This window comes from Eriocheir sinensis, chromosome 65 (assembly GCF_024679095.1).
Source record: "Eriocheir sinensis breed Jianghai 21 chromosome 65, ASM2467909v1, whole genome shotgun sequence".
Classification (NCBI taxonomy): Eukaryota; Metazoa; Arthropoda; class Malacostraca; order Decapoda; family Varunidae; genus Eriocheir; species Eriocheir sinensis.
Genome location: NC_066573.1, coordinates 8,878,504 through 8,904,942, shown reverse-complemented (window position 1 = coordinate 8,904,942; position 26,439 = coordinate 8,878,504). Strand labels below are relative to the sequence as shown.

At 46.0% G+C, this 26,439-nt stretch overlaps 1 long non-coding RNA gene and 1 other non-coding gene across 2 annotated transcripts in view; both read left to right on the top strand.

The window, feature by feature from the left end:
• Positions 1-26,439, top strand: part of LOC126987599 (uncharacterized) — a 364,593-nt gene that overhangs the window by 75,213 nt on the left and 262,941 nt on the right. The window contains exon 3 of the long non-coding RNA XR_007741044.1: positions 12,062-12,111. This is a non-coding gene — a long non-coding RNA (uncharacterized LOC126987599). The remainder of the gene's footprint in view (positions 1-12,061; positions 12,112-26,439) is intronic.
• Positions 1,819-1,892, top strand: Trnai-aau (transfer RNA isoleucine (anticodon AAU)). The gene has a single exon. It is a non-coding gene; the product is annotated as a tRNA-Ile (tRNA).

Sequence of the window (26,439 nt, the reverse complement as noted above, 5' to 3'; positions counted from 1 at the left end):
GGAGACAAAAGCGTTGCATTAAACTACAGGCCCATAAGTTTGACATCAGTGGCAGGAAAAATACTCGAAAAAGATTATTAGAGACACACTTGTTAAGTTTCTAGAAGACAATAATGTAATCTCCGACACCCAGCATGGCTTCAGAAACAAGCGCTCCTGCCTAACGAATTTATTAGACTTCTTCCAAGGTATATATAAGAACTGGGATGCCCACATCCCCAGTGATGTTATATACCTGGACTTTCAGAAAGCCTTCGACAAAGTACCGCACGAACGACTCCTTAAGAAACTGCACTCGGCGGGCATTGGAGCCAATCTGATCGCGTGGATAAGAGATTGGCTCACCGACAGAAAACAACGAGTACTACTCAACGGACAGCCTTTCGATTGGCTTCCAGTCACTAGTGGAGTGCCTCAAGGGTCAGTGCTGGGACCCATTCTCTTCATCATATATATCAACGACCTCGAAGCAGGACTGAAATCCACAATATCGAAATTTGCTGATGACACTAAGGTGAAGGGAAAGGCCCTCACAAAGACCGACTGCGAAATCATTCAGAAAGACCTCAATCACATTATCGAATGGTCGGAAAAATGGCAAATGTCTTTTAATGTTGACAAATGCAAAGTCATGCACATTGGGTCCAGAAATAGTAACCACATACATCATGAATGGGAGACCTCTGCAAGCGATGCAGGAGGAAAAGGATCTTGAGTCACTATCAGCAGTGACCTGAAACACGCGAATCACTGTAAAAAGCATACAACAAAGCCAACACTATGCTCGGGTTCATAGCGAGGAACTTCGAGTGTAAAACGCCAGACGTGATGCTATCCTTGTATAATTCCATGGTAAGACCGCACCTCGAGTATGCAGTACAGTTCTGGTCTCCTAATTACAGAAAGGACATTGATTTACTGGAAAGGATTCAGCGACGCGCCACGAAAATGATACCAACCTTAAGGGCTCAACCGTACGAGGAACGACTCAAGCGACTCAATCTCTTTACATTAGAGAAAAGACGCCTACGAGGAGATATGATTCAAGTCTTCAAGTATCTGAAAAAATTCAATAACGTCGATTACTCCAATTTCTTTGAATTGCAAACCAACCTAAGAACTAGAAATAACGGTTTACCCATTCAGTCTAAGCGATGTAACACAGACATCGGAAGGAGTTTCTTTTCAAACCGAGTCATCCGTCACTGGAACAATCTTCCTTCAGAAGTAGTAAATGCGAATACTATCAACTCCTTCAAATATAGAATCGACCGTCACTTCGCTGCGTCGGGAGTAAACTGAATATTGAGTTGCTTTCATCTGCTCCTCAATATCGAGGTGCTTTCATCTACTCCTCAATGTCGAGGTGCTTTCATCTGCTCCCCAGGCCCCAGGCTGTCGAGCAGATTAAATCACCAAAGCGGGCAACCTCGTAATGAGCCAATAGGCTTTCTGTTGCCTGCGTTTCCATGTTTCCATGTTTCCCTACTCGCTTCCCTTCACTACTGTTCAGCTGCCTTTCTCTCTCTCTCTCTCTCTCTCTCTCTCTCTCTCTCTCTCTCTCTCTCTCTCTCTCTCTCTCTCTCTCTCTCTCTCTCTCTCCTCTACACCCATAATAATAATAATAATAATAATAATAATAATAATAATAATAATAATGCAGTGGTCGCCAGTATAGTATAGTGTTGGTTGCTATGTTACTATTACCATCATCATCATCATCATCATCATCACTATTACGTCATCATCATCGTCATCATCATCATCATCAGCATCAACAGCATCCAGAAGAGCAGAGGAGATGCCCGTCCCCTCACCGGCCTGTTAGCTCAGTTGGTTAGAGCGCCGTGCTAATAACGCGGATGTCGAGGGTTCGATCCCCTTACGGGCCAAAGCGTGTGAGCAATGTTTTTATTTCTTTTAGTTGCGTTTCATTCCTCTTCCAAGACCTTAATTAACCCGGTAGCTGCGGGGATCGTGCTTCTTAAAGGCCCCTCTAAGCGAGATAAATGAGAAAAAATCATCACTCACGCAAACCGTTTCATAATATATATCAACGCATTTGTGATCAGTTTATGCATCATCTATTTTGGGGGGTTTATATCATGGCAAAAATTTGGCCTGTCGCTGCTACACGGTAAAGCCACAAATTTGGCCCGCCGCTGGTACACGGTAAAGCCACAAATTTGGCCTGTCGCTGGTACACGGTAAAGCCACAAATTTGGCCTGTCGCTGGTACACGGTAAAGCCACAAATTTGGCCCGTCGCTGGTACACGGTAAAGCCACAAATTTGGCCTGTCGCTGGTACACGGTAAAGCCACAAATTTGGCCTGTCGCTGCTACACGGTAAAGCCACAAATTTGGCCCGTCGCTGGTACACGGTAAAGCCACAAATTTGGCCTGTCGCTGGTACACGGTAAAGCCACAAATTTGGCCCGTCGCTGCTACACGGTAAAGCCACAAATTTGACCCGTCGCTGGTACACGGTAAAGCCACAAATTTGGCCCGTCGCTGGTACACGGTAAAGCCACAAATTTGGCCCGTCGCTGGTACACGGTAAAAACAAATTTGGCCCGCCGCTGGTACACGGTAAAGCCACAAATTTGGCCTGTCGCTGGTACACGGTAAAGCCACAAATTTGGCCCGTCGCTGGTACACGGTAAAGCCACAAATTTGGCCCGTCGCTGGTACACGGTAAAGCCATAAATTTGGCCCGTCGCTGGTACACGGTAAAGCCACAAATTTGGCCCGCCGCTGGTACACGGTAAAGCCACAAATTTGGCCTGTCGCTGGTACACGGTAAAGCCACAAATTTGGCCCGTCGCTGGTACACGGTAAAGCCACAAATTTGACCCGTCGCTGGTACACACGGTAAAAGCCATAAATTTGGCCCGTCGCTGGTACACGGTAAAGCCACAAATTTGGCCCGCCGCTGGTACATGGTAAAGCCACAAATTTGGCCTGTCGCTGGTACACGGTAAAGCCACAAATTTGGCCCGTCGCTGGTACACGGTAAAACCACAAATTTGGCCTGTCGCTGGTACACGGTAAAGCCACAAATTTGGCCTGTCGCTGGTACACGGTAAAGCCACAAATTTGGCCTGTCGCTGGTACACGGTAAAGCCACAAATTTGGCCCGTCGCTGGTACACGGTAAAGCCACAAATTTGGCCTGTCGCTGGTACACGTTAAAGCCACAAATTTGGCCTGTCGCTGGTACACGGTAAAGCCACAAATTTGGCCTGTCGCTGGTACACGGTAAAGCCACAAATTTGGCCCGTCGCTGGTACACGGTAAAGCCACAAATTTGGCCCGTCGCTGGTACACGGTAAAGCCACAAATTTGGCCTGTCGCTGGTACACGGTAAAGCCACAAATTTGGCCCGTCGCTGGTACACGGTAAAGCCACAAATTTGGCCTGTCGCTGCTACACGGTAAAGCCACAAATTTGGCCCGTCGCTGCTATCGGTGTAACGCGTTTTATTGAGAGAATTTACATAGTTTTACATAGATATTCAGACCACACAGACCCTATGGTGCAGGCTAGGTGCTTTGATCTTACAACTAAGTGAAACTACTGTAAATTTAACGGCGCATTGGCAACAAGACTGCATTTCTGCCTTAGTGAATGATAGGGTGAAGGAAAGGGAGTCGGGATCATTTTTAAGTGAACCAGTTGTGTTGTCCTGCATGGAAGGCGGGAACGTATTCCATTCTCGCGCTACAACGTTGATGAAAATAACATTGGCTCAGTCTGAATTTATTTGTTTATACGAGTTTTGTGCCATTATATCTTGCTCGGGACTGGTCATCGAGCAAAAACAATTTGGTTTTGCCCACATTCGTAAAGGCACTAAACACTTTGAAAAATGCGATCGGTTTTCCTCGGAGGCGACGTTTCCCAGAAGAGAACAGGATTAGAGTTGAGCTCCCTTCGTCGTAACGTGTGTTGCAGAAGGAGGATATCATCTTTGTTGCCCTACTGAACACCTAATTTAGCAAAGTCTTTGGCATAGTGGGGAGACCAGAACAGTACCGCATATTCCAGGTGGGATCTGACCAAAGTAATATATAGTGGAAGTATGATATCTTTATTCTAGAAAGAGAAGTTTCAGTGCAGGCCGACAGTCTATTCGCTTTATTCGCTTTGTCAGTGAATTGCTGTGAGAATTTAAGGTTTAGCGCGATTATAAAACCCACCTCCTTGACGCAGCGCCTTTAAGTTGCACGCCATACATTTCATAATCGAACCACCTAATTGTGTTCAAACTTGGAGAGAGAGAGAGAGAGAGAGAGAGAGAGAGAGAGAGAGAGAGAGAGAGAGAGAGAGAATGGGAAGTAAGGAAAGAGGGAGATAGGGAGTAAGGAAGAATGTGAATGGGGAAGGAGGGAAGGAGGGAGGGAGATGGACATGGGAGGGAGACGGGGTTGGGAAGGGAAGGAGAGGAAGGATGGGGGTGAAGGACCATAGGGGAAGGAGCGATGGAGTGAGAGGAAGGAAGGATGGGGGGAGGGGTGAGAGCAACAGGTGGGGGAGGCTTCGGGTGACAGGGGAGGGTCAAGGGCAGGTGTGGGAGCGCTCATTATCGGCAGGTGAGGTAACTGTCGCTCGCTTCTTCCTCTCATCACCTAACTGCCGCCGCCCCCCCATACCCCCTGTCCCCCTCCCTGCCTCGCCCCCCCGCCCCCCAAAACTTCAAACTAGAATTAACTTTTACATTAACTATTCCGTGTGTCTCAAGGTTATCTGATGTGGGGGGTTTTTCCATGATGTTTTGCGATTTTCTTTTTTTTGCGTGTGTTTAGTCATGAAATATACATACATACATACATATATACACACATACCAACACACACACACACACACACACACACACACACACACACACACAGGTGGTGGAGCTTCAGAACTGTCATAATCTTATCTGCAGGGAGCATTTCCTCTAAAAGTGTGTGTGTGTGTGTGTGTGTGTGTGTGTGTGTGTGTGTGTGTGTGTGTGTGAGAGAGAGAGAGAGAGAGAGAGAGAGAGAGAGAGAGAGAGAGAGAGAGAGAGAGAGAGAGAGAGAGAGAGAGAGAGAGAGAGAGAGACACACACACACACACACACACACACACACACACACACACACACACACACACACTAGGGAACTGTTTTTCAGCAATGGTTCTTGGTTTAGGAGACTTACTGGCAATCAAAATAAACACAGGGAACATGCGACCAGAAGGAGGAGGAGGAGGAGGAGGAGGAGGAGGAGGAAGAAGAAGGAAAAGGAGGAGAGAGAGAGAGAGAGAGAGAGAGAGAGAGAGAGAGAGAGAGAGAGAGAGAGAGAGAGAGAGAGAGAGAGAGAATGAAGTGAGCGATGAAAGACGGTAGATACAGAAGGCGAGACAGCTGACTTTGAAAGCGGCCGAGGGAGGGAGGAAGGGAGGGAGAGAGAGGAAGCGAAGAGGAGGAGGAGGAGGAGGAGGAGGAAGAAGGGGAGAGGAACGAGGGAGAGACAGGAAGAAAGGAAGGACAGAGTAACAACCAAGGAAGTCAAATGTGTAATAATGATAATAATAATAATAATAATAATAATAATAATAATAATAATAATAATAATAATAATAATAATAATAGCCATACGTGACCCTTCCCAAAACTTATTATATTGAAGATGATGATGATGATGATGATGATGATGATGATAATGAGGACGATGATGAATATGACGATAAGGAAAATAAAAAGCAATTCCACGAAGAAGGGAAGAAGAAGGAGAGAAAGAAACAAATCGATTAAGACGAACGAGGAAATGAGTGAATGAAGGAGTTAGGAAGATGAGTAAGGAAGATGAGTAAGTGAAGGAAAGAGGAAGGAAACTGATAAAGAGGGAATGAGGGAGGAAGGGCCGAACAGAGACGAAGGAAGGAGGAAGCAAAAATGGAATAAATGAGGGAATAGAGAGAACAGGCGATAACACACGAAACGGAAGGGAAAGAAAGATAAAGAAAAGATTGAAGAAAATACGAAAATACGAAGAAAAGTTAAGGAAGAGGAAGAGGAAGAGGAGGAGGAAAAATATACTAGAATGAGGAACAGGAGAAGGAAAGAGAAGATGAGAGAAGACCATGGTAAAAAGAGGAGGAAGAAGAGGAGGAGACGAAGAAGAAGAGGAAAGAGGACAAGAGAAGGAAAGGAGGAGAAGAAAAGAGAACAAATTAGGGGAAAACAAAAAAAACAAAACAGGAATATTAGGAAGAGGAAAAAGGACAAAAAAAAGAGGACACGAGGAATAAGAAGAAAAGAAAGGAACAAGAAAAAGGGAAAACACAGAGAAGGAAAAACAGAAACAGGAGGAGGAGAAGAACAAGGACAGGAAAGGAGAAGGAAAAAAAGGAGAAAAGAGAACGAGCAGGATAAGAAGAAATAAAGAACAAGAAAAAGAGAGAAAACACACATTAGGAAAAACAGGAAAAAAGAGCAGAAGGAAGAAAAGATTAAGGACGAAGACGAGGAATAGAAAAAAAGAAAAAAATAGGTCGAGAAAATTGAAAACAAGGAAGAAAAAAAAAAGATCAAGCAGAAAGAAGAGCAAAGGGGTGAGGAGGAGGAGGAGGAGGAGGAGGAGGAGGAGGAGGAGACGAGGCAAAAGCATATCAGAAGAGCATTGTTAATTGATGAATATGTATGTCAGAGAGAGAGAGAGAGAGAGAGAGAGAGAGAGAGAGAGAGAGAGAGAGAGAGAGAGAGAGAGAGAGAGAGAGAGAGAGAGAGAAAATAATGGCGAGTTTACTATAATGACAAGCAGGAGCAGAATAATGAAGGAGGAACACCGATGAGAAAGGATAAGAAAGGAAGGAAGAAGGGAAGGAAGGAAGGAGAAAAGGGAGGAAGGAAGGAAGAACGCATGACTGAAGGAAGGAGAGAGGGAGAAAAGGGAAGAAGGAAAGAGAGAGTGAATGGATGGATGAATGAATGAAGAGAGGAAGGAAGGAGGAGAGATGGAGGGAAAGGAGAAAGGAAGAAAGGAAGGAAGGGAGGAAGACAGAGGGGAAACAATGAGTAAATAAAGGAGATAAAATAAGGAAGGAGACATAGATAAAAAATGATAAACAGAGGAATTAAGCGAATATAGAAAAAAAGGAAAGGAAATGAATGAAAGAAGAGGAGAAAGGGAAGATGAAGGACCCATGTTGCTAGGGAGAGGAAGAAGAGGAGGAAAAAAAAGGAGAGAGGAAGAGAGGGAGAGAGGGAGGGAGAGAGAGAGAGGAGGAAGAAGGGTGCAGCTGAGCCTTCTACGCCTTGCTTCCTTCTCTCTCTCTCTCTCTCTCTCACACACACACACACACACACACACACACCACCCACGCCAAGGCTCAATTTCCTTAGTGCACTGACCTTCCCTTCTCCCCCTCTTCCTCCTCCTCCTCCTCCTCCTCCTTCTCCTCTTCCTCCTCTTCCTCCGCCTTCGTCATGCACCCACAATGCCACCGTCGGCCCTGGCACTGCAAATTAACACTAAGTCATCATAGGGAGTCTCTTGCATTCCCTTCTCATGTGTCTGTGTGTGTGTGTGTGTGTGTGTGTGTGTGTGTGCCCTCCTGCTGTTCCGTCGTTCTGCTGATTGTCTGTTCTGCTGCTCATCTGCCTTGTCTGCTTTCTGTCTGTCTGTCTCTTTTTATGCCACCCTCAGTGTCTTGCTGTTTGTGTGTTTGTCTGTTCCCTTACCCCTGTTTTCTGCTGCGTCTTTCCTGCTGTCTGTTCCCCTTCTGTTTGTGTCTGTCTGTCTGTTGTTCTGATTTCTGTTTGTCGCTTGAGTGCTCTGCTGTCCTATTTAGTGTCCTGCTTAATTCCTGCTTCCTGCTTTCCTGTTATGTTTTGGTATCCTTTCATCGCTGCTTCCTGCTTCTTCCTTCTTTTCCTCCTAGTCTCCTGTCTCTCTGCCTCCTCCTCCTCCTCCTTCTCCTCCTTAGTCTCCTGTCTCTTTGCCTTCTGTCCCTCTCCTGCCCTGGTTCCCCTGTATTCCTGCGCCCTCCTCCTCCTCCTCCTCCTCCTCCTTAGTCTCCTGTCTCTTTGCCTTCTGTCCCTCTCCTGCCCTGGTTTCCCTGTGTTCCTGCGCCCCCCTCCTCCTCCTTCTCCTCCTTAGTCTCCTGTCTCTTTGCCTTCTGTCCCTCTCCTGCCCTGGTTTCCCTGTATTCCTGCGCCCTCCTCCTCCTCCTCCGGGTTGTACTACAGAACATCACTTAAGTCATCATTGGTGACAGACAGTTTATTTTCCCACGCCGCATGCACGCGCCTGCCACAGAAGTTATCATGTTTAATGCCCGGCTGACTTCCTCCAGTCCTCCTCCTCCTCCTCCTCCAGACGCCACTAATGCAGATAATGGGAGCGCCTTTGGTTTGTGGTGCTCCGCTTTCTAGATTACTTTTAATGTTGACATCTCCCGACGGTCCACATTTGTAGTGATTTATAGTAACTTATATATACTTTTAGGTCTCCCTTATCACACGTAGGAAGCCTGAAACAGTCTTCCTGCGTCTGTACCTCCTCCTTCCTGTGACTTAAACGCTTTCATGGGGAGAGTTTCAAGACCTCCCAGTCATCACTCTACACAACTTCTCTACACCACACTACACTATCCATATACAAGGTCCTTCCCCGCCCTCGTATAGAGTGTGCATCTTGTGTGTGTGGGGGGTGGGGGGGAGGCCTTCTCACACACACACACACACACACACACACACACACAGCCCTTTTGGATCAACTTCTCTCCTCTTACTTACACTCTTCTACCTCTTATTCCGCCCCGGTATTGCCTCTCTGTACTCTATCGATATTACCATGCTAACTGCTCTTCTGAACTTGCTAGCTGCGTACCTCCCCCCCTCCACTCCTTCCGCGGCCCCGCTACACATGACTTTCTACTCTAGCTCATCCCTTTGCTATCCGAATCCCTTATGCAAGAGTTAACCATCATCTTCATTCTTTCATCCCCAGCGCTCGTAAACTCTGCCTTCCTTCGTCTGTGTTTCCGAAACCAACCTCTCCTCGCTGCTCAGTTCCGTTTATCTCGAGGAGCAATGAATAGCGGGCTGTTTCTTTTTTATTGTTTGTTTGTTTTTGCCCTTCAGCTCCTTCTTTCACTCTAGAGAACGAAAAAAAAGAGAAATGCAAACGTTCCCGGCAGCAGCAGCAGTAACATCCGCAACAGTACAAAAGACACATGCAAGTCGCTCGCTATACAACCCTGTCCTGAGCCATTCCCTCCCTCCACCACCTCCCCCTCCCCCCTCCCCCCCCTCGACCCCCCGCCAAGGCAAATAAACGACGGCCGCGCACTGCTCACGTTTCTGGCGGCCCGAAGAACGGATACACTTCAGGCCGGGCTCGTCACACTTGGCTGGGCGATCCTCGTACTTCAGGACTGACAAACTTAAGTAGCCGCCCCTCGTGTATAAGTAAACGCTCGCCGCTACTTTAAATACTTCTCCATGCACTTACGCGCTCGTTGTGTGTAAGTATCTAAGCTCTCGATGTAGTGAAGCGAGGCCTTGTATTGAAGGCTACGCGATTTCAGGTTAGGATAGGTTAGGTTAGGGTAGGCTAGGTTAGGTTAGGTTAGGTTATGCTAGGCTAGGTTAGATTAGGTTAGGTTAGGTTAGGTTTGGTTAGGCTAGGTTAGGTTAGGCTGGGTTAGGTTAAGCTAGGTTAGGTTAGGTTAGTTTAGGCTAGGCTAGGTTAGGTTAGATTAGGCTAGGTTAGGTTAGATTAGGCTGGGTTAGGTTAGGTTAGATTAGGCTAGGTTAGGTTAGGTTAGATTAAATTAGGCTAGGCTAGGTTAGGTTAGGATAGGTTAGATTAGGTTGGGCTAGGTTTGGTTAGGCTGGGTTAGGTTAGGTTAGGTTAGGCAAGGCTAGGCTAGGCTAGGCTGGGTTAGGTTAGGTTAGGTATAATCAAGCTCTCGTTATTTTCAAGTAGACAAGCTCCCGGTGTAGTGAAGTAGGACCTCGTTATGTTTAATTAAGTCGACGTTCGGGATGGTTAAGTAAAGGTGTGATATAATTAAGTAAAGGTGCATGTGTTATATTCAATTTACTTGGGTTGTACTTAAGTATATGTGGGTTATATACTGTACTTAAAAGAAGCTCTCGTGGCTGTCTGTTCGGGTAAGTCTTCACTGTTTTTGTCGGACTACGATATTTTTTTACTTAGTCAATTGTTAGTATTTATTTTAACGCGAGTTAGCGAGAAAGCGAATGAGGCCGCGAAGAGAGAGAGAGAGAGAGAGAGAGAGAGAGAGAGAGAGAGAGAGAGAGAGAGAGAGAGAGAGAGAGAGAGAGAGAGAGAGAGAGAATGCATAAGTAATGACACACATGATAACACTTGTTAAGAAAAAGCATTCTCAAGGAAAAAAATGAACCTTATGACGCGCCATTGTAATTTTGTTTTACTGCAAAGGAGACCGTTCAAGGGCGTAAGGAAAAATATATAAAAAAAAGCCCGCTACCTACTGCTCCTGAATGTAAGTCAAAGGAGTGAAAGTCTGCTGCATATTCAGTTTGGTTTGATGTTGTATACTATCGCTCATTTCACCATCATCATCATCATCACCAACATCATCACAATCATCACGTATTCAACCCTGCTGTGAGAGATGGTGCAAGGCTGTGTGATGGCCGGCGACCATTTCTTGGGTGGTGTTCTTGGTGATGGTGAATGGTGAAGGAGGTGATGGTGATGTTATCGTGTTGAAAGAGTGGTGAATAATAGAGGATGGTGATGCGTTTAAGGATTGTGATGATGGTGGGATGGTGAGAAGAGGGGGTGTGAGTACCTATGTTTAGTGATAATGATGATGATGTTGATGATGAAAGAATTAACAGGACAAAAGAGAACTGGGAACTGTTATGCTGCCGATGATGATGATGATGGTGAAGCTGATGATGATAATGATCAGAATATTGGCCTAACAAGAAAACATGGAAACACAGAGAAACAGGCAACAACAAATCTATTGGCTCATTACGAGGTCGATGGTATTTTTTAAGGTATTGATGGCGCATTGATGATAGGCATTAAGAACACAAGGGAGAGGATAGTCAATGATAATGATAATAAAAACTGATTGTATTACGTGTGCGATTGTGAAAGAGGAGGAGGAGGAGGAGGGGAGATAAAAGGGAATGGTGGAGGAATGGGTTACAGTGATGATGAGTGACATGACGGGGGAGGAGGAGGGAGGAGGGGGAGAAGTGGGGGTACGAGAACGGGGATGGGAGGGTAGGGGACGAGGTGAAGGGGGCGGGTGAGGAGTTTCGGGCACGTCTCGGCGTTCCCAGGACCATCACCGTCATCTCACGCCATTAGGAATGTTTGTCTCTGCTCCGGCCCTGTATATGTACTCTGACGGGGCGGTGCCGTGTGTGTGTGTGTGGGGGGGGGGGATGGGTGTGGGTGTGGGTGTTTCTGTGTGTGTGGGGGGGTGGTATGTGTAGGGGAGGGGGCGTGTATCTGTGTGTGCGGGCGGGTATCAGTTTGTGTGTATGTGTGTGTGTGTGGGGGGGGGTTGAAAGAGAGAAAGGAAGGAAGGAAGGAAGGAAAGGAGGAAGGTTGAAGAAATGAGAGAAGAAAAAGACAGGAAAGAGAGCGAAAGGAACGTATGCATATGTGTGTGAGAGAGAGAGAGAGAGAGAGAGAGAGAGAGAGAGAGAGAGAGAGAGAGAGAGAGAGTCACTTCACACACACACACACACACACACACACACACACACACAGTAACCTTCACGCGTCCTTCAGGGTCTCATGTGCCAGTGGTTAGTGGAGGGCAAGCTTGAGCTGACCCTTGCTCCTCCTCCTCCTCCTCCTCCTCATCCTCTAAGAACACCATGGTAGCTTTGTCTATTTGAACGTAGTCTTCCTTTCGCGAGATAAAAACAAATCAGACAAGAAAATTAAAACTGAGATATAAAACTGCATGATAAAAAGTTATGTGTTATTGGACTTTATTTTGAGCATTTCAGTTTTTTGCCTCATGTCGATTTTCTATGTTAACTTTTTTTTTCTCGCCTTTATTTCAGTGGTAGTCGGATGTCACTGCCCCTTCTGCCTCGTCCTGCCCCGCTTCAGTGTAAGTGCGTATACCTGTCTGTCTTGCCTGCTTGTGTGTGTGTGTGTGTGTGTGTGTGTGTGTGTGTGTGTGTGTGTGTGTGTGTGTGTGTGTGTGTGTGTGTTCGTAAGTACATATCTCTCTTCCCTGCTTGTGTGTGTAAGTACGTACACCTGTTTGTCTTGCCTGCTAGTGTGTGTGTGTGTGTGTGTGTGTGTGGGTGTGTTCGTAAGTACATATCTCTCTTCCCTGTTTGTGAGTAAATACGTAGCCAACCTTCTTTTTTCTTTGTTTCTTTCCCTGCTTGGATGTGTGCTCATAGGCCTACCTTTAAGTGTTTGTCCGTAGTATTTTTACAAGGCTATGCTCGCAATGGCTCGTATTTTAACCAATTTTTGGGCATAAACCTTCAAGCTTGTTTATACTGTTTACACTCAATATCATCTGGTAAAGCAATGCATCTGTTTATTACACTATTAAGAACATGTTTTTTTTCCTAGTGTTCGTTGGGGGTGGGGGATAGGGGGAGAGGGTTGTGTGTGCGTGCGTGCGTGTTGTAATTATCATCAGCATCCATCGTCAATGAAATCCAAGGGAGCATATTGGGATTCCCTCACTCGGGCATCCATTTTCCTTGTATATTAGATTTTGTATGCTCTGCGGCACCTCTCCTCTCCCCACCCTCCCTTTAAAACAGTAGGAAGGTCAAAGCAATATTTTATAAGTCCTATCACCGGGACGCGTATTTCCCTTCTCTGTGCGGGTAGGCGCCGATTCTTGCACAGGTCTGGTTAGGTTAGGTTAGGTTACGTTAGGTTAGGTTAGTTTAGTTTAGTTTAGTTTAGTTTAGGTTAGGTTAGGTTAGGTTAGGTTAGGTTAGGTTAGGTTAGGTTAGTTTAGTTTAGTTTAGTTTAGGTTAGGTTAGGTTAGGTTAGGTTAGGTTAGGTTAGTTTAGGTTAGGTTAGGTTTGGGTTAGGTTGGGGTTGGGTTGGGTTGGGTTGGGTTGGGTTGGTTAGTTGGGTTGGGTTGGGTTAGTTAGTTGGGTTAGCTGAGTTGCTAGGTTAGGTTAGGTTAGGTTAGGTTAGGTTAGGTTGGGTTGGGTTGGGTTAGGTTAGGTTAGGTTAGGTTAGGTTGGGTTGGGTTGGGTTAGGTTAGGTTAGGTTAGGTTAGGTTAGGTTAGGTTAGGTTAGGTTAGGTTAGGTTAGGTTAGGTTAGGTTAGGTTAGGTTAGGTTTAGTTGGACTCCTTCCTATGGCTGGTATTACGAGACACTTTGCAATATCACATCAGCTATTTCTAAAGGTCAAAGAGGGGATCAATCGGGTTCTAATGAGTGTTTCTTTAGGTTCATGGTACAGAAGAAGGGTCAGACTTCCACCAGGGTCATAAAACTACTCCTGGAAATGCCCACAACTCCTACGAAAGCCTTGTCAAATATATGTTCTTGGGCGGCGAAATATCTCATAATACGACCCAAAGATATGTTTTTGTGTGGGATTTACAATGTGAGTATTTTCCAGAACACCCCGTGGATAGTTTTGAAAATAGCCGAGCGTCTTCACCCAGGGTCCACATAACCGTAGAGAGATCGGACATAATGCCACCCGGATACACACGATTAAGGAAAGAAAGCGCTGAAGGTCTCGTGAAGGAGCGGTCAGGCGGAGTGATAATTGCGGGAAAACTTTCACGAAGCGTTTTACCGTAATGGATTGGCTCCCTGGAAGACCTTCGGGGGAGCACACAGCAGCGGGTTGCCACACGCACATGAATCAGAATGACGGAAATAGTGATCGGTTGCCTCGTCCCCACACCGGGTTTGGGAGCCACTCGTAAGGAATATTTAAGGCGACAGGAAACCCAGAACTGGCAGACTAAGTGAAGTAATGACTCAATATATATGCGTGCTGCTCCCCTCTACAGGAAAAAAAAAAAAAAAAGCGTGATGACAGTCTTGGTGGAGTGCTGATTAATAGCTGTCTTAGGTGGGGTAAAGATGATGTAGATGAGCGTAATAAACAGATGTAGATGGTGGAAGGTGTCTGTACGTTGCTTGCTTTCCACAGAATAATCAAACGAAACGGTGTAAGTCCTTGAGCTGTTGTGTTTTTCATAATCGTCTGTAGATGATAAAGGATATGTAAATGGGCAGCTGTAGAAGGTAGAAGGCGATGGCCCAGTCTTTGCGTTGCTTGGTCTCCACACGAAAGGCAAACAAAACGCTGCAAGTCCTCGTGCTGTTGTGTTTGATATTGCTGTTCGTTAGCAGAGCAGTACACGCATCAAAACAATTAATAGAAGTAAAACCAACACCGATAACACACAGACATGTTCCTGTTTGATACTGGAACTGTACACGAATCAAAACACAACCAAAGAAGCACACCAACATCAACCAGCCATATTCCTGTTTGTTAGTGGAGCTGTACACGAATCAAAACATAACCCAAAGAAACCAACATCAACCAAAATCAACCGAAAGCAACAATGTCCACCCCATCAGGAACACCAACCAGACATATTTATTTTCACACACCCATGAAACGACCGAGTCAACCAACACCAACCAGACAGATTCACACTCGCACATCACAACCAAACATTACTCAACTTCCTCCGCCGCCGCCGCTTCGTTGCATCAGTGTGTGTGTGTGTGTGTGTGTGTGTGTGTGTCTCGACGCTGAGCCCACACCCTCGGACCGTCTATTTTTAAGTGTGTGTGTGTGTGTGTGTGTGTGTGTGTGTGTGTCGCCCTGCTCTTCCCTCGCTTGCTGAAACGTATATTACCACAGAGAGAGAGAGAGAGAGAGAGAGAGAGAGAGAGAGAGAGAGAGAGAGTGTAATCTATCTCTTCGACGGATGCAAAAAACAGGTGACAGTCTCCCGTATCTTCCATTCACAAGGCCAGGCAGAGGAGAGAGACGAGATAAGACCAACATTTTCCTCCTTTGTCCCCAACTCTTATCCTTACGACCTGCCTCACGCTCCTTGCTGGCCCTCGCTCCTCACGCGTCTGCCCTGCCCCATCCTCAAGCATGTATTTAAACTTATCGGGCCCTCTCCTCGCCTATACTTGAAAAGACTCTCGTGGAAGGTGCTGGGATTCTCATGGACTGTTTTGTGGCCCTGGTGATAGTTATACACGGCCTCTGCATCTTGAAGGGGAAAACTTACCCATGAATACCCGGTTAGTCTTGTCTGTGGCCTCGGGAAATATTAGTAAAGGGAACTCGGTGGGTTTGATAGTAGGGACCTCACTCTCCTTATTATCCAAGTCTCTGCCTCCTTACGCCTCAGTCAAGCCCCACAGACAGACAGACAGATAGAAGAATTAGGATTAGAAGAAGAAAAAGAAGAGACAGGCAAATGGATTAAAAACTCATTGCTGAGCCTCCCTCTTTACGCCTCAGTCAAGCCCCACAGACAGACAGACAGATAGAAGAATTAGGATTAAAAGAAGAAAAAGAGATGACAGGCAAATGGATTAAAAACTCATTGCTGACCCTCCCTCCTTACAGTTCAGCCCAACCTCACACTCATTGCTGACCCTCCCTTCTCACGCTTCAGCCTCACACTCCTCACTCCTTGCTGCCTCTGCCTCCTCACACTTCACACCAAAACTCAACCTAACCTCATACAGCCCAACCTAGCCCGACCTGACCAAGCCCACCCAACCAAGCCTGACCTGACCTAACCCAAACGTGCTTGCTGCCTCCTTAGTTTCACACCAAAACACATGATCTTCCAACCCATGACCACCAAAACATAACTTGACCTAACCCAACCTGATCAACCCCAACCAAACTTGACCTGATCTTACCCCAAACCTAAGCAGGCCAAACCTAATCTAACCCAAATAAGCAACCTGACTCAACCAATGAATTACTGAGGTAGGTTAGCAAAATGGAATATGGAGAGAGAGAGAGAGAGAGAGAGAGAGAGAGAGAGAGAGAGAGAGAGAGAGAGCGAGAGCGAGAGAGAGAGAGAGAGAGAGCGCACAGCTGACATAACTTGATAATCTCATGGCCACGGATACATTGACGAAGATAATAATTGTTGAAAGGGATTTCCTCAGGTCACGTGAGAGCCAGATACCATTACGCACCCAAGAACTCAACCACAGGTGTTACGCGGCCCCTGATTAATAACTGGCCAGGTGACTCGTTTACCTGAGCATCGTGAACAGGTAGGTAGGATAAAGGGCAGTGATTCTTTTGATCTTTTTTTTTTTTTACCTGAAATTTTATGTGATGTAGACTTTTTTGTTGTTGTTATTGTGGTACTTAGTGATAGGTATGGTCTGAAGTGTGTGTGCGTGTGTGTGTGTGTGTGTGTGTGTGTGCGCGGGATGGAGGTTGCGTGATAGAAGGCGGGTGGGGGAGGAAGAGAAGCGAGGGAGAGGGAGAGAGAGAGAGAGAGTAGGGCGAGGAAAAATGAAAATAAACACAGGAAGGGAGGAGGAAGGCGTATAGGAAGCAGGTAGCGAGGGGAAACAGGGATGGAGGAAGTGAGTGCGGGACAAAGGAGTGAATTATTATGCCACTAAGGAAGACCATGAATGAGCATTTTTGTGGGGCATTGTGAGGTGATTGCGTTTTGTTTACTTTCGATAATCTTAATATTGAAAAACGTGTTTGCTATATATTATTTTTCCATTTTCTTGTTTATCCAGTTCGAGTAAATAAAAAGTAGAAATTAAGGATGTTTAGGGGTTGATGGAGTTGAGATATTTGGATAGGTGGGGTTGACGGGGTGGAGTGTGGAGGGCAATGGAAGGAGGAGGAGGGGTAAGGGGTGGGGAGGTAGGGCGTCATTCTTTAATCATCGGAAAAATGCTACTCGGGAGATAGAATAGAGAAGGGGAATGAAGGAATGGGAGAGAGAGAATAGGAACGAAGGAAGAAAAGAGAAGGGAAATAAAGGAGAAATGGGGAAAAGAGAAAAGAAACGAAGGAGGAAAAGAGAAGGGAAATAAAGGAATGGAGAAAAGAGGAAAAAATAAAGGATGAAAAGAGAAGGGAAAAGAAGGAATGGAGGAAACGAGAATAGGAACGAAGGAGGAAAAGAAGAGGGAAATAAAGGAATAGGGAAAAAGAGAAAAAAATAAAGGAGAAGAAAAGAAGGGAAATAAAGGAATGAGGAAAAGAGAAAAGAAATGAAGGAGGAAAAGAGAAGGGAAATAAAGGAGAAATGGGGAAAAGAGAAAAAATACAGGAGGAAAAGAGAAGGGAAATAAAGGAGAAATGGGGAAAAGAGAAAAAAATACAGGAGGAAAAGAGAAGGGAAATAAAGGAATAAGGAAAAGAGAAAAAATAAAGGAGAAGAAAAGAAGGGAAATAAAGGAATAGGAAAAAATAAAATAGAAATGTGTGTGTGTGTGTGTGTGTGTGTGTGTGTGTGTGTGTGTGTGTGTGTGTGTGTGTGTGTGTGTGTGTGTATCATTGTCGAGTTAACAGAGTCGTAAAAGACAAGAGGTCGTTCCCTTTACCGTTTTTCGTCTTATTTATTTATTTATTTTTTTGACACCATTTTCTCTCTCTCTCTCTCTCTCCTTTCTTTGTCTTTTTCTGTCTTTTTTTTCCCTTTCTTCAAATTTAAGAACTCAAATAATCGTAGGAGTTGTTTTTTTCTGCATTCATAAGTTTTTTTTTCCGTATATTAACTCTCTCTCTCTCTCTCTCTCTCTCTCCACACCAATCATCTTGCTCCTTTCTTTCATATTCATAAGGGTGCTTTCAGGCGAGAGAGAGAGAGAGAGAGAGAGAGAGAGAGAGAGAGAGAGAGAGAGAGAGAGAGAGAGAAGGGGGGCAAGGGGGGGTAGTGTTGTGATTCGCGTCTAGGCCTAAGAGATTGGCACGCCTAAGCCTACGCAAGGGTGACGAGGGTGAAAAAAAGGGTGAGTGCGTGTGTGTGTGTGTGTGTGTGTGTGTGTGTGTGTGTGTGTGTGCAATTTGTCACGCCGTCTCTTGTCTCTGTCGTTCCTTGTGTGTCTGTTTGTCATTTTATTGTGCTCTCTCTCTCTCTCTCTCTCTCTCTCTCTCTCTCTCAGTGGAACATATTTCATCCTCGGCTCAGTTTGTAAACACCGATTTGTCTATGGAAAGGCAAGGGAAGGAGGAGGAGGAGGAGGAGGAGGAGAAGAAGGAGGAGGAGGAAGAGGAGGAGGAGGAGGAAGAAGAAAATACCATGCTATGATAACGGGGAAAGAGAATCGGTGGAAAGGGGAAGTTGAGGAGGAAGTTGAGGAGGAGGAGGAGGAGGAGGAGGAGGAGGAGGAGGAAGAATGTAGATTATAAGAAATATCCATAATAAAAAAAAATCGATGAAATGAGAAAAAATATAATAATGAGATAAAGAAAAAAGAAAAAAAATATTCATAGAAGAAGAAAAAGACGGAGAAAAAAAACTAGATAAAGATGTAGGATAAGATTGACATGAAGAAAAGAATTAGACCAAGAAGAGGATAAGGCTAGGTTAGGTTAGGTTAGGTTAGGTTAGGCTAGGTTAGGTTAGGTTAGGTTAGACAATAAAAGTAGAAAAAGACCCAGAAATTGAGAAGACTAACTAATGTGAAGGATAAGAATGACAGGAAGAAAAGAATTAGACCAAGAAGAGGATAAGGCTAGGCTAGGTTAGGTTAGGTTAGGTTAGGTCAGGTTAGACAATTGAAGAAGAAAAGGACCCAAAAATTGAGAAGACTAAACAAGAACTAGACGAAGGAGAGGATAAGGAAAGAAAAAAAGTAACAGGCAATCTAATAGGTAAAAAAAATAGACTTAAGAATGGAAGATAAATTATAATTGTTTTGGTTATGAGGAAAAAAAACATGTTAGCTTAGAAGGAAGAAGAGAAAGAGGAAGAGCAGAAATCGGAGCATCCAGTGAGGGGAAGGAGGAGGAGGAGGAGGAGGAGGAGGAGGAAGGAAAATAAAACATGTTAGCTTAGAAGGAGAAAGAGAAAGAAAAAGAGCAGAAATAGGAACATTTAGTGAGGGGAAGGAGGAGGAGGAGGAGGAGGAGGAGGAGGAGAGGAGGCACAGCAGGGTCGGGAAGGCTTCATGCAGAGGGGGAAGACGCGGGCCACGGAGCCTCCCTTACACATTTGCATAGCCAGGTGTGTGTGTGTGTGTGTGTGTGTGTGTGTGTGTGTGTGTGTGTGTGTGTGTGTGTGTGATTTATTAGTCAATCATTACTACCCTACAAAAGATGAGGAGGAGGAGGAGAAGAAAAAAGAAGAAGAAGATGATGATGATGGTAATGAAGGAAAAATTAAAAAAGACAAACAAATGAGGAAGAGGATCATGAAGAAAAAGAAGAAGAAAAAGACGAAGAAGAAGTAGAAAAAGAAGAAGAAGAAGAAGAAGAAGAACAACAACAACAACAACAACAACAAGAGTATCAATGAAAAAACAAACAAGAAGAGTAGAGGAAAAAGAAAAGGAAGAAAAAAAGAAAAAAAGTGTTATGTCCCTCCCTCCTTTCCTTCCTTTCCTCCTTCCTCCCCCTTGACCCACGTGCCACTGAGAGAGAGAGAGAGAGAGAGAGAGAGAGAGAGAGAGAGAGAGAGAGAGAGAGAGAGAGAGAGAGAGAGAGAGAGAGGTGGGGTCAAAGTTTGGATAGAAGAGGAGGAGGAGGAAGAGGAAGAGGAAGAGGAAGAAGAACAATCAACAACAAAAACAATATCAATAACAACATCAACACAGGAAAGATTGGGGGGAAGGGGAAAGGTAAGGGAGGAGAAGAGTAGGGGAAGGGGGAGCAGGGAAGGCAGGGGAGGAGAAGGGCGGGGAGATAAGGAAGGGGCTGGCAGTGCATGAAGGTAGGGGAGGAAAGCAGGGGAGGTAGTGGCCGAGAAGGGGTGGAAGGGGAGGGAGGGGGCAGGGGGTGAAAAGGTGAGGCAGGGGTAGGCTGAGGGAGGGGGGGAGAGAGGGGAAGGCATGGGTAGGGGGTAGTGGGGGCGCTGTCTCGGCCTATTGGAGGTTGAGCCATAAAGCGCTTCACTCTTTTTTTATGTAGATACCTGTTGCCTTTTCGGGGAGGTGTGTAGGCCTACTTACCTGGTGACCTGCCTGTGTTGGGTGCCTCTGTGATACCTGGTGCCTGTATGTTGCTTGGTGGCTATAGCTGGTGCAAGTGTACTCCGTTGGTGATCGTATGTTACCTCAGTGCCTGTATTTAGTGCCTGTATGTTGCTCTGTGTACTGTATTGGCGTTTGTGTGTGTCCCTGGTGCCTACATATAGTGCTTATAAACTGTGTTGGTACTGAAAGACCGACAACGTGGGAGGAGATAAAAGGAGAGAGATGGAAATGGGAAAGGATGTTGCGAATATACGTGTGAGGAAAGAGAAAAGAGAAAAGGGACAGAGTGATGATTGTATGTATGTGTGGTGGTGCTGGTATGGGGTCTTGGTCCCTGTAGCCGGTGCCAGGATACTGAATCGGTGCCTGTATGCGATCTTGGCACTTGTAATTGGTCCCTGAATACTGTATTGGTGTTTGAGTATTTCTGTATGTCCTTATCTGCTATGTCTTCTGGTCTGTATTTTCCCCTTTCCTCGCTCTCAGTACGTTGCCAGTGTGTGCCTGTATGCGGTCTTGGTGCTTGTAATTGGTCCCTGAATACTGTATTGGTGTTTGAGTACTACCTTATGTCTTTATCTGCTATGTCTTCTGGCCTGTGTTTTCCCCTTTCCTCGCTCCCAGTATATTGCCAGTTTGTGCCTGTATGCGGTCTTTGTGCCTGGATACTGTACTGGTCCCAGCTTGTAACCTTATGTCTTTACCTGCTGTGTCTTTTGGCCTGTGTTTCTCCTTTCCTCGCTCCCAGTATACCCGTGCTTTCGGTAACATTCCAGAAGTACACCCGCCAAATCGCCGACCGCCATTCACAACAACCAAAGCCGCAGCGCGAGGCGTATCACGTATTTACCATAAACAGCTAAATATATCGAAACTAAATCTAACTTGACCAGAATTGACCTAACTTAACTGAAAAACCCGTACTAACCTGATGACCTGACCTAACTTAACTGAATACCCCATACTAACCTGATGACCTGACCTAACTTAACTGAATAACCCATACTAACCTGATGACCTGACCTGATGACCTGACCTAACTTAACTGAATACCCCATACTAACCTGATGACCTGACCTAACTTAACTGAATACCCCATACTAACCTGATGACCTGACCTAACTTAACTGAATACCCCATACTAACCTGATGACCTGACCTAACTTAACTGAATAACCCATACTAACCTGATGACCTGACCTAACTTAACTGAATAACCCATGCTAACCTGATGACCTGACCTAACTTAACTGAATAACCCATGCTAACCTGATGACCTGACCTACCTTAACTGAATAACCCATACTAACCTGATGACCTGACCTAACTTAACTGAATACCCCATACTAACCTGATGACCTGACCTAACTTAACTGAATACCCCATACTAACCTGATAACCTGACCTAACTTAACTGAATAACCCATGCTAACCTGATGACCTGACCTAACTTAACTGAATAACCCATACTGACCTGATGACCTGACCTAACTTAACTAGATTGAACCCAAACTAACCTGGTCTGTTGTGCCCCGCTGCCAAAATGCGATAAATGGAAATATATCCCTCCATTTATCCCCCCAGACCATATTTTAAGAAAGTAATACCTTACGAACGAGTGATTTGCAATGGACAGTAATAGGGGAGTGTGTTGTATCTGCACAGCGTACTTTATATAGCACAAAGGTTCCCCTCGCAGTGAGACGGGCGTACAATATTTTGGAATTATACATTGCTTCCTTTACCTGGTCAAATTTACCTGTAACCCAGTACCGCTTACTACAACACAACATACCTGGAGAGAGAGAGAGAAAGAGAGAGAGAGAGAGAGAGAGAGAGAGAGAGAGAGAGAGAGAGAGAGAGAGAGAGAGAGAGAGAGAGAGAGAGAGAGAGAGAGAGAGAGAGAGAGAAATAAATAGTTCCTGCCACATAACAGAAGCATTAAAGGAGAAGGGAAGGTGAGGGAGGAAGTGATAACCGGGAGAGTGGAGATAGGGAGTGCGGGCAGGAGGAGGTGGAGGAGGAGGAGGAGGAGGAGAAGGAGGAGGAGGAAGAGGAAGAGGTGGAGCAACAAGGGCATAGGTAAAGATAAGAGGTTAGAGCAGAGGTAGGAGGAGGAGGAGGAAGAGGAGGAGGAGAAGAAGAAGAGCAGAGAGATTAGATGAGATCGGAAAGGAGAGGAAGGAATGAGTGAGAGAAACAATAAAGGGGGAGAGAAGAGAAACAAAGAGAAGGCAAGAAAAATTCACTCAAGGAACGTAAAAAAATACCGAAAAGAATGAAAGAATGAAGATGCTGGTTAACTCTTGCATAAGGGATTTGGATAGCATCGGGTGGACGATGCAACTGTCAAACAAAGAGAAGGTAAGAAAAAATCACTTAAGGAACCCAAAAAAATAATGGGTACCGAAAAGAATGAAAGAATGAAGATGCTTGTTAACTCTTGCATAAGGGATTTGGATAGCATCGGGTGGACGATGCAACTGTTAAACAAAGAAAAGGTAAGAAAAAATCACTCAAGGAACGCAAAAAAAATAATGGGTACCGAAAAGAATGAAAGAATGAAGATGCTGGTTAACTCTTGCATAAGGGATTTGGATAGCATAGGGTGGACGATGCAACTGTCAAACAAAGAAAAGGTAAGAAAAAATCACTTAAGGAACCCCAAAAAATAATGGGTACCGAAAAGAATGAAAGAATGAAGATGCTGGTTAACTCTTGCATAAGGGATTTGGATAGCATAGGGTGGGCGATGCAACTGTTAAACTCCGAAGCATGAAAATTTCGTCAAAAAGCAGAGTACGTTTGGGGAGGAAAGGAAACCAAGGGGAGAAGGAAGGCGGTACAAAGGAACGGAAAAGAGGGGAAAGGGAGGGAAGAGAGAGAGAGAGAATGAGGGAGAGAGACTAGCCGTGACGTCATAGCCTCTGAACCAGCTGCGGACGGCTGTGAGTGACGGGAATCAGAGACGAGCAGGAAGCCGGGCTGATAAAGAGGTAGAGAGCCGAGCTTCGACCCTGCCAGAGCCCTCGTGTGCCCCGCCATGAAGGGAGGCTCTGTGGAGGAGGAGGAGGAGGCAATAGAGGGCGAGATGAGGGGAATCGAGGATGTAAATCATGTGATGTTTTGCCTCTTGTCTTCTGCCGTCTCCTTCGTTTTCCTTCCCCCCTCCTCTTCCCCCCTTCCTCCTCCTCCCCCTCCTCCTTCCCTCCCTCCCTCCCACTCCCTCACCCACTCGTTTTCTCTCCTCTTACACCCTCATTCATCCTCTTATATATTTTTCCTCCTCCTTCTTCTCCTCTTCCACATCCCCCTCCTCCTCCTCTTCAATACATACCAGTCTCTCTTCCTCTCCTCCTCTTCCTCATCACCACCACCACCACGGGGCTCTTGTCTGATAAGCATCGCCACTTCGCCCCGCCGCCCGAGGTTGATAAGGCGCCCGAATGAATGAAGGGCGATAAGGGAGGGAGAGATAGGGCGCTGGGTGAGTGTCTGTCTTCGGGATCTCAGCTGATTGTACTACTGTAGGCTTCAGGGGGGGGGGGGGAGAGAGAGAGAGAGAGAGAGAGAGAGAGAGAGAGAGAGAGAGAGAGAGAGAGAGAGAGAGAGAGAGAGAGAGAGAGAGATAATGGAGAAAAGTAAAGTTAAGGAAAGGGGTGAAGGGAGAGAAGAGAAATAGAAGAGGAAGAGGCAGCGATGGGAGCGAAAGAAGGGAAAGGAAGGGAAGGGAAGGGAATGACATAAGAGAAAGGAAGAGAAAGGGAAGGGAAGGATAGGAAAAGAGAGGGAAGGGAAGAGATAGGGATGAGAACGAACGTAGGGAAAGGGAAGGGAAGAGAATGAAAGGGAAGGGAAGGGAAAGGAAGGGAAGGGAAGGGATGGGAAAGGAAGGGAAGGGAAGGGAAGGGAAGGGAAGGGGAGAGATAGGGATGAGGAGGAAAGTAGGGAAAGGGAAGAGAAGGGAAGGGAAGGGAAGGGAAAGAAGGAGAAGAGAAGAGAAGGGAAGGGAAGGGGAGAGATAGAAATGAGAACGAAAGTAGGGAAAGGGAAGAGAAGGGAAGGGAAGGGAAGGGAAGGGGAGGGAAGGGAAGGACAGGAGGGACAAGTTATACGGTTTCAGTAATGGGAAAATTTATCACATGGAGTTGCCCGGTGCCCTTGAGTGTCCGCATGTACGCACACACACACACACACACACACACACACACACACACACACACACACACACACACACACACACACACACACACACACACACACACACACACCATCTCTTCCTCGTTTTCTCGTTCTATCACCACCACCGTCATCACCACCACCACCACCATCATCACCACCATCGCTACTGTCACTACCACCCTCACCATCACCATCATCACCACTACATCACCATCATCATCTCTTACTGTTACGCTGATTGTCACATTTCACCACCATCATCATCACCACCATCACCACTATTCCTTTCTACCTCCTTCATCATCACTCCCTCACCATCCTCTCACCTCCTTACTCCCATCCTCATCACCCTTTTCCCACGCTTCATCTCCCTGCCATCATCACCACCACCATCATCACTTCGGCACACCCTTCCCCCCACCACACCCACCCATCCCTTACCTCTTCCCTTCTCTTCCTTTCCCTTCTTTATCAAACCCTTCCCTCCCTCCCTTCCTTCATCTCCCAGGCCTTCTCTCCCTCCCCAGCCTCACTTCCTCCCTTCGTCAATACCTACCTGGCTCCCCACACGTTTTCTTCTCCCTTCTCCTCCCTTCTCCCTATCCTCCCTCCTCCTCCTCCTCCTCCTCTCTCGTCCAAACGCTTCTAATACTTATCGTTCCCGCTTAGTTACGTTATAGATGGTTTAATTATTTTTCATTATTATCTTTCGACAATTATCCTGAGTGCGTTTTTATAGACACGCTGAGCCGATCGTTGTAATATGTTTTTTTTTTTGTTGTTGTTGTTGTTTGTGGGGGGGGGTAAGGGTAGAGGTGAGAGGGGGGGAGGAGGTGCAGGAGGGGGTGTTGGTATGCATGAAGTGAATTGTATCTCTTTATCTATCTATCTATCTATCTTTGCTTCTATGTATCTATCTATATTTATCAATCTTTATTTACCTTCATATCTATTTACCTATCTATATTACGCGCACACACACACACACACACACACACACACACACACACACACACACACACACACATCTTCCCCCCCGCTCCCCCCCACACACATATACCCTCACCCCTCCCCCCCCTTTCTCACACATACACACCCACAACTCCCCTCCCCCTCTCCCTCCTCCCCCTCCTCCCCCTCCCCTCCCCCCCTTCACAAGCACCTCTTTCCCCGCACTGCATCAACCCGCACGTAAAATATCGCGGTAACGGTGGTGTGACAGGTAGGCTGACCGCTCCCAATCACACCTTCCCTCGCCCCCCCCACCCATCACCCCCCTGCCCCCTCACCTGCCGCCCCGCCCCGCCAGGTAAGGCCGCCACGAATCACGCCGTCACATCAATAAGGGGACAGGTATGTTGTAGGTAGGCCGATAAAAAGGGAACATTAGATTTACACCTGTAGAGGCTTATTTATTTTATTTATTTATGTGTGTATGTAGTTTCTAGGGACAGGTAAGGAAGGCTGTCGGGAATATCTTGAGTGTTTTAGGTCCTCTCGGCTACAGGTGTCGCTGCATTCCACGTCCACAGGTAGGCGGGGGAGTGATGGTGGAGGGAGGGTAAAGGCGGTCTGATAAGCTCATGGAGGCAGTTTATTTCCAGGTGCGTAGAGGAATTCAGAGTTATTTAGATACCGAGGGTTTGGATGAGGTGGGAAGGGTAATAATAATAGGTTAGAGGTGATCTGATAAACTTATAGACATGTATGTGAGTTTATATCCACTTTACTAAGATCATTCAGTTTATATCCACTTTACTAAGATCATTCAGAGTTTATATCCACTTTACTAAGATCATTCAGTTTATATCCACTTTACTAAGATCATTCAGAGTTTATATCCACTTTACTAAGATCATTCAGAGTTTATATCCACTTTACTAAGATCATTCAGAGTTTATATCCACTTTACTAAGATCATTCAGAGGGTGCCAAGAGGATGCAGAGCCACACGCCGGCACGGGGGAGGAAAACGTGGCCATATACGTATCTTAATGATATGACACTCAGCTTCACAGTGCGTCAAGAGGCGAGGAAACAAGAGCCAGGTCACTGCTCGCCGTGCGGCAGCTGCTTCACGGGAGCCGC